This window comes from Podarcis pityusensis (assembly GCF_964106645.2).
Source record: "Podarcis pityusensis genome assembly, chromosome: 10".
Classification (NCBI taxonomy): domain Eukaryota; kingdom Metazoa; phylum Chordata; class Lepidosauria; order Squamata; family Lacertidae; genus Podarcis; species Podarcis pityusensis.
Genome location: NC_138035.1, coordinates 49792805 through 49809523, shown reverse-complemented (window position 1 = coordinate 49809523; position 16719 = coordinate 49792805). Strand labels below are relative to the sequence as shown.

General features: G+C 43.4%; 1 protein-coding gene and 1 long non-coding RNA gene across 4 annotated transcripts in view; both read right to left on the bottom strand.

The window, feature by feature from the left end:
• Nucleotides 1-7522, bottom strand: part of AMIGO2 (adhesion molecule with Ig like domain 2) — a 41893-nt gene extending 34371 nt beyond the window's left edge. For 2 of the 3 annotated variants that reach the window (XR_013990904.1, XM_081022358.1), the window contains exon 1: nt 6957-7195. The gene's annotated coding sequence lies outside the window, so the exon portion shown is untranslated. Of the gene's footprint in view, nt 1-6956 lie in introns of all 3 variants that reach the window. The other variant, XR_013990903.1, reaches the window with a different exon arrangement.
• LOC308486080 overlaps nt 1-16719 on the bottom strand; it is a 234704-nt gene that overhangs the window by 27375 nt on the left and 190610 nt on the right. The gene's annotated exons all lie outside the window — the stretch shown is intronic.

The following is a 16719-nucleotide window of genomic DNA, read 5'->3' as shown; positions in this document are numbered from 1 at the left end:
AGAACAATTGCTGACAGGAATGAGGTCTTGTCAACGTACAACACCTGTGCTCGGAGATTTGCACTGGTTGCAGATTTGCTACTGGGTCAACCTGGGACCAGTTTGTCTTGCTAAACTTTCAAGCAGCCCCTGGATTCTTAGGAATCAAGCTTTGGGTTGATTCTTACAAATCAAGCTCTGAAAAATAAGTTCTGGATTTCAAATGTGAAAAACACCTATCTAGGGCACAGACTACTTTACTGGTTTATTATATAAGGTATTCTTTTTAAAAGCACAAAAAACACCTCCGCTCTTTAACCAAGAGTACTGCTATAGTTTTACTCTAGTTCCTATGTTGCATTATCCTCTGAGTTATAAGAACAAAACCAAAAACGCAGATTGATCCTTCACAGCCAATCATAAACAACTCTGCTAATGACTGTTGAGGAGAGAATCTCAGGAGAAAACCCCCTGTATGGTTTTATCTACATACAGAGACTGTGAAATGCAGGTTTTGTGTTTCAAAACACAAGGAGTTGAATGCTGCAGCTTCTGCGCTCTGTATAAGGTTTCTGTCTCTATTGGACACACAGAAAAATAGAGATTATCCCCCATTCATCCTTTTCAAGCTGTGTGGCCATTCCTATTCCAAAATCCTCTTCACAGATGGAAACAATACTTTAGGAAGGGGCTTTCCAGTTTTTGGCACTATTTAAAGCCCAGAGTTCATATTCTGGAGAAAGCCCAGAGTTCTTACATGGGTTCCATTTCCCCAGGCCTACTTTTCCTCCTTCAGACAATAATCTCAATATTGCTGGGTTGATTAGAAGATTTCTTTTGGGGGATTTATTCTGCAATCCTACTTTCTTGAGTCACAGCAGCTGCAACTAAATCCACAATGCTGACAAACCTCCAAATTGTGACGGCATTGAAATCCCATAATGTTAAAAGTCAGCCCATGCACTACACCCCAGCCTTCTGCAGATGTTGTGGGACTCCAGCACCCATCTGCCCTAGCCAGCTTGGTCAATGTGGAGTTTATTTATTAAGGTGTTTTTTTTATATCACCCATTCCCCACAACAGTCACAAACAACAAAATATAATATAGAATACAATTATTAAAGCCAAATTCAAATAAAATGTTTAGGGTTGTCTCTGGTGTTAGACTTACTCAGAGTAGACTCATTGAAATCAATTGACATTACTCACTTGGGTCCATTAATTCAAATGGATCTACTCTGAGTCAAAATAAGTTGGATACAACTCATTCATAACTATTATAATAGTAGCATCATACTTAAAATGGAGGGTGAAGATCTCTAGAAGACCTCACCTCTAGAAGGCTAGCAGGAGAGAGACATCCTCACCTGTCACAGCAAATATGTTGTGGAGGCAAGATGCACTTCAGTGGGGAGACCACCACAATGGAGCCCCACCAAAATGACTCTTTCATGGGTCGCTACACTGCTCACATCATTCAGAGCAGGGAACACAAAGAGAACCTTACCTACTGAGGAACACCAGCCTACATCATTGTAATTATCCAGCTTAAAGAGGGAGAGGACAAGTAGGCAAGTTCCCAAATAGTTTTATGGCCACCCTATTCCTTCAATGCCCGAGTCTAGAACCCCTGAGTCTAGTTTCATGTACTGAAAAGGTTGTATGGTATGAATGTGGCCAGAGTAGTGTCCCTCCATCACCACTTCTGTGTGGTACTGCTGTACCAGTTACATTGCTCTTTGTCATGTATCTTGGAAAATAACAGCCATGGACTTCTGATTGGTCTCCCGATTAATGACGGACGGGAGCTCTTTCGGCTGAAAGAGCCCTCGTGCTTTGAAGATTGGGGTGACTGCGAGAGCATCGCGGAACCCCACAAAAAACCTCAGACTGAGCATTCTGAGGACCTGGAGTTCCAGCAGGTACCCTTAGCGACTCCCCTGCTCCCCGGTAAGCTCTAGTAAGAGCCCCGAGAGTGAGCAGGGTTGGAGACGTGGGTACTGTGGAATCGACTCGCTTTCTTCATTCTGCAAAGCTCCAAAGTCCAGCACAAAGCTCCAAAGTCTTATAATGGCAATTGTGCCCACCTGAGAGGTGCCAGAAATGAGTTCTGGTGAGTTCCGGCTGGAAAAAAGCCCTGGGTATTAACTAGGAAAAAGAAAAGGCAACCCACATAGAGATACAGTTGACTTGCAGGCCTCATTTGTGATCTACTCAACATGGGATGTGCAAAACATCTCTGAGGCCACACATCTTGAGACAAGAGACATACGGATGGCAACGATTCATGAGAAACGGCTGTAACAGTTGCTGGCTGTTGGTTGGTTGGTTGGTTGTGTCCTCAAGAAACACCCTGCATGCTTTGAGCCAGCTGCCCAAGTCTGCCATCACTGGTAGTCCCCCTGGTGTCTACATATGGAGAGCCACTTGTGGCTGAAGACAACATAGGTAAAGGTAAAGGTACCCATGCCCATATGGGCCAGTCGTGTCCGACTCTAGGGTTGCGCGCTCATCTCGCTCAAGAGGCCGGGAGCCAGCGCTGTCCGGAGACACTTCCGGGTCACGTGGCCAGCGTGACTAAGCGGCATCTGGCGAGCCAGCACCAGCGCCGCACACTGAAACGCCGTTTACCTTCCCGCTATAAAGCGGTACCTATTTATCTACTTGCACTTAAGGGTGCTTTCGAACTGCTAGGTGGGCAGGAGCTCACCCCGCTGCGGGGATTCGAACCACCGGCCTTACGATCAGCAAGTCCTAGGCACTGAGGTTTTACCCACAGCGCCACCCGCGTCCCTACATAGTCATTTAGAAAAGACAACATAGTCATTTAGAAAAGCAGCTGTTCAATAGCAGGAATCGCACTGGAATTCTGTCACTTATGTTCTGCTTCAAATACCCAGGGCTTCTCTCCCCCCCCACCCACCCAAAAGAAAGAATACATCAGAAATGTAGGACAGGACAGCTATGATAAAGCTATTCTATTTAACTTTCACTTGAAATTGTTGCTAAGCTATTTCTGCAGCTGAACTTTAAAAGAGAAGCATATGGTTAGCTCGTGGATGGGGAAGCTATGGCCCTCCAAATGTCAGTGAACTCTCACAGCCACCATAGCCACTGATCAGGGATGACTGATCAGCACTACAGTTTCTCCACCCTCAAGATAAATGAAGTTCAAAAGAGAGGCTTCCAACAGCTTAAGGAAAGGATAGCTGGTGCCACACCCTTCAGATGCACTGCAACTCCCATGCTCCCTGTCCATTGGCTATGCTGGCTAGAGCTGATGGGACCATCTAGAGCAGCCTTTCTCAACCTGTGGGTCCCCAGATGTTGTGGAACTACAACTCCCATCACCCCTAGCTAGCAAGGCCAGAGCTCAGGGGTGATGGGAGTTGTAGTCCAACAACATTTGGGGACCCACAGGTTGAGAACCACTGATCTAGAGTCAAACATCTAGAAGGCACCGTGTTGACTACCCATAGCTGCCTTAGGCAGTCAGCCAGAAAAGTTTCATATAATTTTAAGAATACTAAAGCAAAAACAGTGATGGATTTCTTACGAAAATATTCTCTGTGCCTTTGCAAGTCCTTGTAGAAAAATAAAATAGAAAGATTTCCATCTGATTCTTTAACAGCCAGGCATTCCAACTCAGGCTCCTGGTTTTGAACTGAGTCCAACTTTGTAGTAATGTTAATGGATATGAGTAATAATTACATATTTTCTTCTTGGTAAGTCACTTTGAGAGAGCTGCTTTTGCTGAAAAGTGACCGATATGTTTATTAAGTAAACACAAAAATAAAGGCAGATATGAATAAAAAGGGCATTTTAGACAGCACAAGTATTTTGTGATAAAAAGCAGAAAGGCAAATGAATTAAACTACCAGAAGGTATTGATGGTTTGGAGACTTCCCTACCAATGGACATGATTTTACAAATCCGTGGGAAGTAAGAGAAAAGTTAAAGAAACTATGGATCCAATGCTTTTAACAAAATGAAACCATCCTGCTCTTTTAATTATGTCTAATGTTGTTTTTTAAAAAAGGAAAGAGAAGAATAATTACGCACCCTATACAGGCCTCACCAGAAATGCTATTTCCTCTTTGGGACATCTTCCAAAAAACAATGTAACCAATTTAGAATTTAACCAGATGCCAGCAACAACGATAAGCAAATCTTTGGGATACATTATCAAGCTGGAGAATTACCCAGCCAAAGTTTGATATTAATTCATTGATTTCCACAGAAGTATTAAGCACTTGCTGAAATCTCTCTCCCTTAAACTGCTTAACTGGTTGGATTACGAGGTTTCTTGTTCTCTATTCTCCCATCCTATGCCTACAGAATCTCTTAATCATGCTTTGCTAAGGAATACATTATTTGAAATTACACGCAAACATTGACCCTGTGAGAATGTATTTGTTTATTGTGCATTATTTTGAACTTAGTATTTTGCTTGATTTGAAGTATTTAGCAAAAAGAATGGTTTGCTGTTCCTGAAGAGATTTTATATGCATATGTCTCCGTGCTGATCAGGACAAATATTAAGGTTCTAATGGAGCTTTGTATATTCAGTTATGATAATAATATAGGATAGCAAGCATGGTTCAGCATGTTACGTTGGGGTGGGGGAATAACCTCCCTAGTTTTCAAATTGTGTCAATCCACTGCATTTGATATAGTGACTGATTTGATCATCCCAGCCTGATGAAAAAATAAACCCAAGTGGCTGATATCCAGTCACACAGAAAAATTATGCTAAACCACAAGAATCTGAACTATGTTTTGATTCCCGCATAGGAATCTTAATATCTATTTAATGCAGTGTTTGTCAAGCAATTACAAGTTGATTAATCACATGGATCTTAATCAATTAATCAACTGCATTTAAATACAGAGCCTTTATGAGGAAAGTTCCTTCTACTTGCTCCCCTGCATATAAGTTACTCAAACAACTGGATAAAAGAAAAGAAAATGGAATATTGTCTTTCATAAGCTATTTCCCATTATACTTGAACCAGGGTACAAAATGTTCCCTCCAGGATTCCAGTTGATCTAGGTCTAAGCAAAGATAGTGACATTGATTTCAACTGACTCAATTGCTTGTTGTTCTTATTGCTAGAAGAAAAGCCACAGTGGTTTCATTCCAAGGCACAAAATGTCTGATAGCTTTGGATAAAAATGGGAAGAAAGTTATCTGATTATTCTCCCTTAACCTTGGCACAAGGAAGGAGAGGGTCCATCTGTACAACCTGCCCAGTCATTTGCTCTTCCATATCATCCCTTGCCAATCAGCTGAGGGACGAATTTTAATCTTTAAACTATAATTTTAATTTTTAAACTATAGGCTGCAGTTTGAGCATGCTTACTTGAAAGGATGGTCCATGGGCAATCAATGGGACCTACTTCTAAGGAAAGTTGTCTACTTGGGACTGTGGAGTTAACTGATAAATCTACCAAGCAAATTCCAAAAAAGCTTGCAGCCATATTTTGTATCGAAGCCATTACTTTGTATCATCTCACAAATAAAAATAAATGAAAGGTTGTATCCAAGTCATACTCAGAAGCAGACCTCAGAAGACCTACTGAATTCAATGGATTTACATTAGCCACTCGCTTGCTTTCTGTGGGTATGCTCAAATCAAAGGAAACAAAATTCAGATACCCTTTGATTGCACACAAGAGACTTTGCAGAAGTTTGCATCTATGTTATTGGCATCTCTCCTAATCACTTTTATGTGAATGATAAGGGAGAGGGACAGATGTAAACACTCATAATTGCAACCCCACCAGTTTCATACCAACATATATATCCCCCAGTTTTTCTGCTTATAATGGATTCCTGTTTACATAAATAAAAAGGGACATTATATATAACAAAGGTTCATTTTTGGCACTTGTAATCATTTCTTTCTTGCACATTTTCCCTTCTTCCATTTTGCCTGGGGCCTACAGTATCATTCCGTTACAGCCTTCATACTGCTCACTGTTACCTAAACTTAATCCCACCTGTCCTAGCCACCATCTGACTCACCTCCTTCTTTACAGAGTCTGATTATTAAGCCACCTCCATGCAATTTTGACATCCCACCTTCTCCCAACATACTGCTGTAGGGAATGCATCTCTTCCCAATTAACGCTACCTAGCCAGGTTTGCAGCTCCCTACTGAGATTTGCCTCCACCTGCAATTCGTTTCCCTTTTCTGTTTTCTGTCTTGGCGCCTGAAAATGTGCTGCTCTTAAAGGCCCACGGAAATATAGCCCAGCTCCCCCCATCATTCTCTTGGGGCAAGTAGGGATCTGCCGTTTGCTGTATCAGCTCCCCTTGAACTGGGATGCACCTCCGCTTCCTCTCCTCAGCATTCTGCCCTTTCCTTTTCAACCCCGCATCCTACTCTTTCTATCCCCCACCCTAACTTCATTTTTAGAAAGCTGGTGCCAGAGGCTTTCCTTGTCGCCACAATTGAACATCAAAGTTTCAACAGCAAAGCTGTTGTGGCGCCTCGACGTTCTAACACATGGCCATTATTTTCTGGGACGTTGTGACGTCTGGGGGACGCTGAATAAATCTCAAAATAATCGACACCCCACCAAATATATCTCCAGAGTTTGCCGACGCGTCGCTTCTCTGTCGCTCCCCAGTCATTTCATTCCACTCCCCTCGGAAGCCGATTCCATTCATAATTTCGCACGTTAGGAAGCCTACCCTAGCGCGACGGATCTCCCCGCGTAAGATTTACACCTCGATGCCCAACTCTTCGACGTCAATCCCTCTGGAACAAAGAGCGGATTGCTTCCGAGTAATCGAGTGAAGGATCGCGTGCATAATCCTTAGGGCACGTGTGTATTTAAAGGGTGAACGAGACTCCGAAAACTCCCTGCCCTCCCGGGTCAAAGCACCCTGCGCAGTGTTACGTCTGGACGAGGAAAGCGCAGCACGAAGGACCCTCCAAAGGGACACCCTCACCTCGGCCAAGCTTACCTCTGATCCTGAAGGTGCGGGAGCCAGTGCTTCATGGCAAAGAGCTGCGGAGATCCGGCGTGGGACCAGGGGCCTGGGCTTTCGCGCTGCGCCTCCGCCCGCCGTGCATGCTCCTTTGCCCGGAGTGCGCTGGAAGTTTTCGAGATCGGCGGAAGGGAGCGAGCTGGCGGGAGGGCGAGCGGCGGCGGCGCCAGGCAAGCAAGCGAGCGCTCTAAGCGCGCACAAGGCATCCCCTGCGCACCCGCTCCGTCGCCTCCGCCCACCTCTCCGAAGCGGATTGGCTCCCCGGAGTCGGGAGCCTCGCGATTGGCCGAGTCAGCCGGGCTCGAACCAGTTCGGACGGCCCTGGCGACAGAGCGCGCTGGTGAAGCTGCCGGAGAGCTCGCAGTGGCAGGAGCGTTTCGATTCTCGCTCCCGGGTTGGCTTGCCAAGGGCCGAATCCTTAGCGGCAGCGGAATGCCAGGGGCGAACTCCAGGCGCAGAATGGTCCGCCCCCGCTGGAGATGGATGAGGCGGCGCCGTCGGTGGTGCAGGGTGTGGAGCCTTCCGCACGTGGAGAGGTCTCCCAAGGGAGGTTTGGGTTGGAAAAGACCCGGGAGGAAACTGAGCAGCGGGTGGGGAAATATTGCATGATGATGATGATGATGATGATTTATTACTTATACCCAGCCCATCTGGCCACGCCTGCCCAGCCACCCTGGGCGGCTCCCAAAAGAATATTTAAAACACGATAAAACATCAAAAATTAAAAACTTCTCTAAACAGGGCTGCCTTCAGGTGTCTTCTAAAAGTCAGATAGTTGTTTATTTCCTTGACATCTGATACATGAGAAGCAGCCAGCTAGCCAGACCGTCAAATAATAAGAACACAACAATTTCTCTTCCTTTGCCCTCGCCAGCAGATGAAAGAGGGATGTATTTAAAGGGTGACCAGCGACCTTCTCTGAGCTTTGCTTCTCTTGGGGGAGCAGGGAAGGTGTTATAGGAGTCAACTCCTAGGGACTGAGGTCCCTTCGCCCCCCCCTAAAATATTTCAGAGGGTCATTCCCCCAAAAGTTGATGGGCATTGTCATTCAAACGGTGTGTGTTCACCATGTCTTGCGATCCATTATGCCTATGAGTGGTCTGCGACCGCAATAAACATTCATTCATACAATTCTATGTACACCAAGAAGGCGATTATCAGTGCCGGATTTAGGGCAGTGCAGAGGGTTCCCCGTCATAAGGCACCAAACCGAGAGGGTGCTTTTGTAATAATGTGAAGTTTCAGGCAGCCTATTGAAAAGATCCATTAAAAGGCAGCTACGCCAAAAGGAATGATTGTGAAAATATTACCAAAGTCTGCTCCTGATCTTATCCTTGCCCACGTTCTTGGCTGGAAGGAGTTTGGGTGGTGTGTTGGTGCCTTTCTTCCAGCCTTCATTTGCAGAGAGGAGCACCACTGTTGGTGAGGGTTCTGCTATGGAGGAAGCTCCCACTGTGTATGTATGGATGGAAAGGTAAAGGCAACAGCAGGCAGAGAGTCCCAGAATGGGTTGTTGACAGAGTTGACCACCAGAAGTTTTGAATCCAGCAAGAGGCTCAGTCCTGTCAGCTACATCAGTCTGAAGCTCTGTGTGTGTGTGATTCGCTCTCCATCCTAGCAAGCAAGTCCCCCTGGTCTCAGTTGTGGTGGCAGATAGTCTTCTCTGCTTCTCCCATGCTCTTTAGGACTGAGTAAATTTTTCAAAGGACTAGGCTACAACTGCCTGAAAAAGCAGGTATCCATTATATGATCATTTCTGATGAAGCAAGAGGTTATTTATCTTACTCTTTAAGGTACTCCAGAGTTCTCCCTGTTCATGCAAATTAACACCTGTTTTGGAATGAAAGCTGCAATCCAATAGAGTGTTATCTTAAGCCCCATTGAACTCCGCAGGGTTTGCTTTTGAGTAGGTCTGCATAGGATTGGCTGTTGTGTTCCTAAGCAGCATGGATATAATAGACATTAATCAGATGACATACCTATTATTAGAATTCATGAGGCTCAACATGTACATTGAATTTGCACATTGTATATGTAGGACCTGTGATTTTACTTTGTTTTCTACATGGGAAGTTCTGCAGAAATGTGGGATTAAAATTTAAAATGGTTAACATTTTAAATAATAAGCTTCACACATTTAATGCATGGATCTTACTGTAAGAGACTGTGATGTTCTCAAGCAAGGGACACGGAGCTCAGAGGGCGCTGCTTCCATAGGTATAAGAGGGCAGAGGTTTTCTAAAACAAGATCCAGCAGATTTATCACCCAGCTTTTGTCCCAATGGAGCTCAGCATACTGCGGATCTGTTTGGATTTTTGTGATGGGTTTTCATCAAACAATAGACGATTGCAACCATGAGCCGATCGTGATGTTCTCAAAAGCTGTGACTGTTCTGAAAGAACAAGGTACAAGCCCTTAAAGTCAAGGCCAGATGGCAAGTCTTCTGATGGTGTTCATGCAAGAGTCTTCCTAGAGGGCAGAAGCAAAGCCAGAGAGGATTTCCTTCTAGCTAAGCAGAGAACTTCAGCACTGCTGCTGCATTTTACTAACCATCTGTCTTGTGGGCTGTTTGTCTTCCTGGGCTGATTTTGTTGCTGCTGTTCCCACCGCTCTTCCACTCAGGCTTCACCTCCTGCACTGATAGGGGCTTCCCTGTGTTCCTGGGAATTAAATGAAGCAGCAATGCTTCTTGATTTTCTCAGGCGCTTTCCCTCGTGAGCTCATCAGAAACAGAAATACAGGCGCTTCCTGCTGCATGAAAAATCCGCGTTTCATAAAGCTTGCCACCGTGCCGCATGGCCCTGATGGTGCATGAAAGCCCCTTGATCGTGACTTTAAGCAGAGCATTATATTTGGATCGGTAATATGTGGAAATGTCCTGATGCGCTTCACTGTTATGTTAAGGCAGAGCTTATCGCTTGGGGGACTTGTGCCTTCTCCAGTCACTTTGCATGAGGTAGGACCCTGCTGGTGTGCTGCCCACCTGGCTGCCTCTTGCTGGGACCAGAATGGGGCAGGGAAAGTGCACAGATATCATGGCTCGCTGCTGTCAACCTGGTGTTCCCCCAACATTGCCACCACCCTGCCCTGTCCTTGCTGTCCGTCAGGAAGGTGCAACAGTGGTGGCACCCCACCTGCGTTCTGACTGGTTGCTGTTAGATTTTACTACAAGGCCTAAATGCTGATCTACTTGAAATATGGATTTGCTCAGCTTTGCAGGAATTCCTATTGGATGAAATCGCAAATAGATGAGCTCATATTTCCTAGATGAACTCACTACTATGAAAGGAGGCTTTCAGCTACCCCAGCAGTTGGATCCTTACCCTGGAGTGCATGGAGCATGGGCAATTTCTGGTTTTGCAAGACCTGGTCTTCTTGTCTTATTAGATCAGGAGGTCTGATTTTTCTACTGACTGCAGCTGCAGAGCCCAAATAGAATTACAGGAGCCTATTTGCTGCCATCTTCTGGGGTGCCCCATAATACTCTCAATGTTTTCTATGTTGGCAGAGCAAGCAAGGAACACTAACTAACAGACGGCGTCATTGGATTAATCATGAGTAAGGCAAAAGGACACAGACTCTCATTAGAACATATCAGTCTTGGGAGGAAGTGGGAAGTTTTGAACTTGGGGATATCATTGCGGTTTTTCATCTGTGCTGCTATTTTGTAATTGCTACCGCTGTTTGTTAATTTGGAAAAGAATAAAAAACTCTGATGTTTGTAGTTAGGTGGGGAAGGCAGCCTTGTATGGGGATTTTTAAAAATGTTTAATGTATTTATTTATTTATTTATTTCAGTCAATGACCAGTAATGTTAAATGTTTTGTTATGTTTTTATATATGTTGGAAGCTCCCCAGAGTGGCTGGGGCAACCTAGTCAGATTGGCGTGGTACAAATAATAATCATTATTATTATTATTATTATTAAGCAGGGTGAGTAGGTCTTGCTCCTTTAAAACGTATTATTGAATGAGTATTTTAGTTTTTGTTTATTGTGGTGATGATGATGATGATTGACATCACATACAAACACTAGGAGAAAGGATTTAATACTGGTTCAAGTTGTGGCATTCCCCTGCTCCCGTAACAAAGTTAATTTTTCTATTAAAGATTTTGCTTTGACCAAATTCGCATGCCGTGTAAAAGGCATTAGCTGCCTCTACTAAGTACATTAGAGCAAGTGTTAGCTCCCACCCATGGCTTAGATTCCTAGGAGTAAAGACTCTGGGATTTCATAAGTCATGCTGAGGGGGTGGGGGGAGCTATTACCCAAATACTGCAGATAACCTAAGCCAGAAGAACACATTGAATGCTTTGAGACAATACTATTCCTATGGTAACGTCACTGAAGGAATCTGACTTACCACAAGGATAAATTTGCCTCAGTGTGTAGAAATAATCCTCAATTCAGAGCAAGCTTTTCAGCTTCCTAAATCCCTGGCACTGATAGGGAACCAGAGCTCTGGTTATATAAACAGGGAAAAGCAAGGTTCTAATCTTGGAAATAGCATTGATTGGAATTGATGGTATAATGTCACCGTGCAGATTTCATCCCCCAAATCTTGCCTTGGTAAAGGCAAAAGCCTCAGACCATGAATGCAAGAATAAATAGATGCAAAACAGATTTTGTCTTAATGTATTAAAAAGCTTACTTCAGTTAATTAAATGATGATAATCAACCGAATCCCAGCTCCACAAACTAGGCATTTCCATTGGAACAAAATACTCCATCAAATGATAAAAAGATAGGTTTAAAAATAATTGCTATGAACCCTGATTGCCTAGTAGAGTGATTATACTTTAGCTCAAAATAGGATTGCATCAGAAGGTGAAGGCTTGGTTCCAATACAGTGGTACCTCGGGTTACAGACGCTTCAGGTTAAAGCCACTTCAGGTTACAGACTCCACTAACCCAGAAATAGTACCTCGGGTTAAGAACTTTGCTTCAGGATGAGAACAGAAATCGCGCAGCAGTGGTGGTGCGGTGACGGCAGCGGGAGGCCCCATTAACTAAAGTGGTACCTCAGGTTAAGAACAGTTTCAGGTTAAGAACGGGCCTTTAGAATGAATTACGTTCTTAACCTGAGGTACCACTGTACTTACTTTCTTCCCTCTCCCCAAAAACTCACAGTAACATTTCCAGTGGATTTTTCACTGTATGTCAACAGGTAAAAGGCTGATTTGTGGAAGTTCTTTGGAAAGCGCTGGAGCAGCTCAAAGTAAATATGTTTAGGGTAACGGTGTCAAACAGCAGACTAGCAAGTGCTTGAGCACAAAGTAGGAGAAGTGAATTTATGGCCAAAAATAACTCTTAGCTTGCATGCTTTGTCAGAAAGCTACTGCGGATCAAGATTTCTTTTCTAGGCAAGCAACTAAACCAATTTTTCTCACTGTACCTGGCTGTTCCTTACAATGTTTCCAGGAACATTGCCATTCTGAAATTACTACCTTGCGAACAAAGAATTGGATTCCATTGAGGGAAGTGGCACAGACTCCTCAGTGGACACAAGTCTCAGGTGTTATGGTTCAGGAGTTCAAGAGCAGAGCAAGAAGTTCAGAACGGAATGGAAGAAACAAAGATGTCCTAACAAGTTTTCACACCTGCCAGCCAAGCTTTTAAAGATAAGGGAAGGTGTACTCACACATGAGATGCTCTCATCTTGCAGGGATGTCAGGATTGCAAACAGGCACTCCTACGGGGTGGGTAGGTCTGCTCCTATATGTAAAGATGACACCGCTTCTTAGTGACAAGACTGCACCCTCCTTTGGGGGTTCACATTCAGCCATTCCTGCCTCCGGTTCCACTTCCCCATATGGCTGCCCCCAGCCTCCAAGCTTCTACTAAGAACTCAGCTATACAGCTGCAAATAAAATGTTTTAAATGTGTTTAGTGCAATATACAAATGTGACACTAGATGGCAACAGTGAGCTATGCCAAATTCAATGTATTTTTCAAAACTTTTCACTGTGTGTTTTACATGCGTGTAGATTCCACTTAAGACTCTCTACTTCCCAGGGAAGTCAGGTTCCCACATTTTTTCCCCTTCCTCCTCTACTTCCTCCTCCTCCTCCTCCTCTTCCTGTTAACGCAACCCAAACACAACTCCAGGTCTCATGGAGCTTGTATTTCTCAGAACAGCAGCCCCTACTCTTCCCAACCACCACATGGCCAACAGCTCTGAAGTCAGTGGAGACTTTTGGAAGCAGATTATGATATAGCAGGGGGAATCTGCTATACAAGCAATAAAAATAAAACCCCATATATTTAAAATGACTCTTGGGGTTCCGGCCTATAATCAGTCTTTGACACTGACAATGTTTGAAAACAATTCAAGCACTGCTGAGTTCTTGCAACTTTTGTCAAGTTGTGGGTGACAGCATCTCCATCTTGTTTCAATTGAGCTGCACAGTGGGAAGCTTCAAGTGAGGGTGAATGCTCTCAGTTCTTAAGTTATTTCCATGGTTCATTCAATTTTCCAGAAAACTGAAGTTACAGTGGATCAACATTATTAGGCATTTGGTGTTAAATAAAAGCACTGCATGGTAGGCTGTGTCTTGCAGTTACTTTTGCAAAATGTCATTTTGGCTTTCTTTGATTAAAGGAATGATGAATGCTTTGAATTAAAATAGTAAAATATTCTGTATGAAAAATGGGCAAACCCATACCAGGAATCACTTCCACAGGAAACTATTACTGAAGGAAACTTAGCTTTTCCACAAGATAGCAGAGCGCTGATGTTAGATGCTTCTCCACTCCCAACCTGTCATTTAGATTGCTTCGTCCTTCATGAGATGATTTTGGTTTTCCCCTTCTGCATTCTGTGCAGTACTAACTACTTTGTCAGTGCTAAGTAAATTGGCTGTAATGATTTTCCTCGGTACGCCAGATCAGAGCCTCGAGGCTGTTTTGGGAAAGTTTAATAGCTTTTCGTATCCAATAAAACTTTATTATTATAGGTCTGTTCCACAGCTCCAGCACTTTGCATGAGAACTTGGGGCCCTCTGAACAAAACAGAATAATGCAAAAATTTAAAACTGACTTTATATAGCATCTTTAACAAAAAAAGGGGGGGAGGCAAAGAAAAACAGAAAGGAAAAAAAAGGGGTGAGAAGAAAGGAAAAACCTCATCCACTCACATTTTAACTAAAAAACTCACAAGACATCCACCTTAATTTGAACCTATACATTGATATTTTCCAGGCAAATGTCCAAATAAGTACCTACATAAAGTAGATGCTTTTAAGTTTAAATGCAGCAAGAGCAGTTAGGGCCCCAGAGCATTGTGTCACAGACTGGTTTTTATTCTTCCAGTCTCTTGTATTATTATTATTATTATTATTATTATTATTATTATTATTATTACCCTGCCCATCTGGCTGGGTTTCCCCAGCCACTCTTGAGATATAAGTCTCTTGGCAACCATAAAAACTCACAAAATCTACTTTTGTTGTCCTAATGATAGCCCCCATATTACAGGAATGTAATTAAAAAGTGCGCTGACATCTGTTAATATCAATTATTTTTAGCTTGATATATCTATGAAATTACAGAGGATGCCATTTAAATCCTACTTGTGGTAGACTGGAAACAAAGTGCTTGGGCAGAGTCACAGAAGCCGGGGAATTTTTGACTCCACCCAGATACAACTAAGTTCAGTGCCACCTAGTGACTAAACTATATGATGACACTATCCACATAGGTAGCGTTACATTTTCGTGGCTCAACCTGTCCCTTCATTTGTGCATGTTATAAAAGTGAGCTGGAAAGCAGATCTAGGAATGCTGTTCTTTTTAATATCCCCCACAGTTGCGCATGAGTAATAGATTACAGCATGTCTTAACGTCATGTTTTAATATTAGGTTTGGTAAAGAAAGGGGGAAGTTTAGTATGCATCCTTGCATTCAGCCTGCTGAATTTGTACTGATCACCTGGACTGAACTTTTCAACCTAGGCAAACGGAAAGCATTTAAAGAGGTGATCTCAGTACCTGTCTCTTTGCTCTGAACATGTTGCCACCCAGGAATGAACTATTCTCAAATAGTGCTAGAAGACCTGTTATATAACCAAGCTTTAATTGGCTAGAGAATCGGTGCAGGAGGTATTTTAGTTGTAAACATTTCTCGGTGGCATTAATTATATCTCATTCATTCATTTCTCTCCTACCACCAGATGGACCAGGGTGCTTAATACATTTTAATTTTTCTGTTGTCAAACTCTTGCTGCCTGCCATGAGCCCAAAATAGCGCAGGGTGTTATTTCTTTTTTTAAGGCATAAATAAACTTTGTTTCAAAAGTTACAGAAAACAGAGATTAAACATATCCAGAGAAATACCTGGAACACAGCTGCAATTCTATAAATACTTACCTGGCTGGGATCAAGCCCTGTTGTACTCAATGTGGCTTACTTGTAATGTTTAGGATTACATTAGGAAGATCATCTAATGATTTGGGGTTGGGGTTGGGTCTGGGGTGTATGATTGACATATCTCGAAAAGGGTGGACTTCAAAGACAAATAAATGCATAAATTGCCGCTCAAATACTACCTGTGTGCTGGACTGCTGCCAAGACTGCCTCCAGAGACTGAGCTATATCCTTCGCTTCTTGGAGAATGTTGAAAACGTCCATCTAATTTCTGCTTCAGATGGGTGTTTATAAACACACAAGTTAAAGCAAACCGCACAAAGGAAGGTTTATTTGCACAACACATAACAAATTAGCTTGTGCTGTCGAGCCCACACACCAGATGGTATGGATATGGCTATAACTGAGATGCAATTTAAATACTGTGCAAGTCTGGTAAACCTAAACAACAACATTTAAAGAAGGCAGCCGTTCTTTTTAGTACTAATGCAAGATGGTACTACAAGGGGTTTTTCAAGGAATACCGTAATATACATAGAGAGCCAAGGAATAATTCAAGCACCTTTGTGATGTTGTTTTAAACACACACCTCTTTAAATGGAATTTAAAGAATTTTCATTGGAGAAATGGATGTGAACAGATCAGCCACTGAAATATCTATCCACCTGAGACAGGAAATCTTTATTGCATTGGCAGCCAACATGGTGTCGAGATGTTGCTGGACTCCAAACCCTGTCAGGTTCAGCCACCATGAGATTTGGGGGATGTTGGGAGTTGTGCACCCAGCTGGTTCCAGGTCTGCTACCTCTGCCCTACTGGCTTGGCTGAGACACCAGCTACTACTTGGCTCCTCCTCTTCCTCAAATGTCACCTGTCAGCAGGATGTCCACCTGGCTGTCACAAAGGGAGAGATGTACTGCAGAGCTAAGTCCATCACGTCTGCTGAGAGACCGCCTAGAAATTGCTGCCCTTCCCCTCTCTGATTTGATTCTGTTTAAGCTCACCATTATAAAATTGTTTTGTTTAATTAGCAGGGCCATAAAATGGTTGCAATGAATGTGTGCAGAGCTGTGGTAAGTTTGCTTGCCTGAAACATTCCTGACCACATCGCCCCACACACTTTAAAAAGAGGTAGTGCTAAGGCCATCTAAACCTGTGGATATGGCGCTGCTTTGCCATTCAGCTGGGGAAAAAGTCTGTGGAATGAGAAAAAAATGGAAGAACCCAGAGAAAATGCAGGGTGATAATGACTGAATGGCAGTGTTGCGTAGATGCCCTGGAAAACGTCAGTGACTGAAGCATAGCAAGGCAGCACTGAATGCCCAGGCTAGACATAGAGTTATGCCTATGACAAGAGTAGCAGCAAAAATGGTTA